Source organism: Brachyhypopomus gauderio, chromosome 3 (assembly GCF_052324685.1).
Source record: "Brachyhypopomus gauderio isolate BG-103 chromosome 3, BGAUD_0.2, whole genome shotgun sequence".
NCBI classification, from domain to species: Eukaryota; Metazoa; Chordata; class Actinopteri; order Gymnotiformes; family Hypopomidae; genus Brachyhypopomus; species Brachyhypopomus gauderio.
Window position 1 is genome coordinate 35,157,224 of NC_135213.1, and position 1,146 is coordinate 35,158,369.

Consider the following 1,146-nt stretch of genomic DNA (forward strand, 5'->3'; position numbering starts at 1 on the left):
GTAGGTTTTATCTAGTGTTAAGTGTTTAGTGTTAGTCTTTAGGAAGAGCAGGTCTTATCTAGTGTTAAGTGTTAGTCTTTAGGAACAGCAGGTCTTATCTAGTGGTACGTTTTTAGTGTTAGGCTTTAGGAACAGTAGGTCTTATCTAGTGTTAAGTGTTAGTCTTTAGTAACAGCAGGTCTTATCTAGTGTTAAGTGTTAGTCTTTAGAAACAGCAGGTCTTATCTAGTGTTAAGTGTTTGGTGTTAGTCTTTAGGAACAGCAGATTTTATCTAGTGTTAAGTGTTAGTCTTTATGAACAGTAGGTCTTATGTTAAGTGTTTAGTGCCCCATCACTCAGCTCTGTCACAATTCTTGTTGTAGGGCTAGGGTTGTATGATGCTCAGTACGGAGGGTTTTAGTGGCACTATGAGGGATGTCCCAGAATTCCTACAAATGTCTTTTCTCCTTTAATAAAGACACAAAAATGACAGTAACCTTTGCATTATTCCAGTCAATGTCATCAGAGTGTATGGTCCTCCATAACAAGTATTAAAAGCATGCTGATGTCCTGGTAGCTATCTACATAATGTTGATAATCCAGAACTTTGATATATTTTCATGTCAACACCTCCCAGAAAGATGATATTTCAGGTTCTTAAGGGTCATTTCATTTTGTACAGGAATATTTCAATCACTAACCATAGCTCAGTTCAGAGGGCAAGGACACACTTAAAAACGAAAGGAGTAGTGGTACAAGTAAGAAATGGGATAGGGCCCAAGTCTTATCTGGTTTTAAGTGTCTAGTGTTCATTCCTGAAGGAAGATCAAGTCCTTTCTAGTCAAAACTATTTCATGTAATACAAGTATCTCAACCTTAACCAGTTGGACAAGCTACATACCAAGAGTGAATAACTTTCATCTCCCCTGACCTTCAAGTTATGGGTGTTACGGGAATAATCTGAGACAGACGATATCTTTATCGTCATGCCTTTTACTCTGTGTCTGCTGTAGGCGAAGAGGTGAAGAATCAGAAATACGTTGAACATAAAAGACGTTCTGGTAACTTGACTTTTCTTCACCTACTAATCAACATTCCCCACAGGTTTTTCTGCATGCAGAAATATAATGCAAACTATGTGGAACCTGGATTGAGAGAGACATATG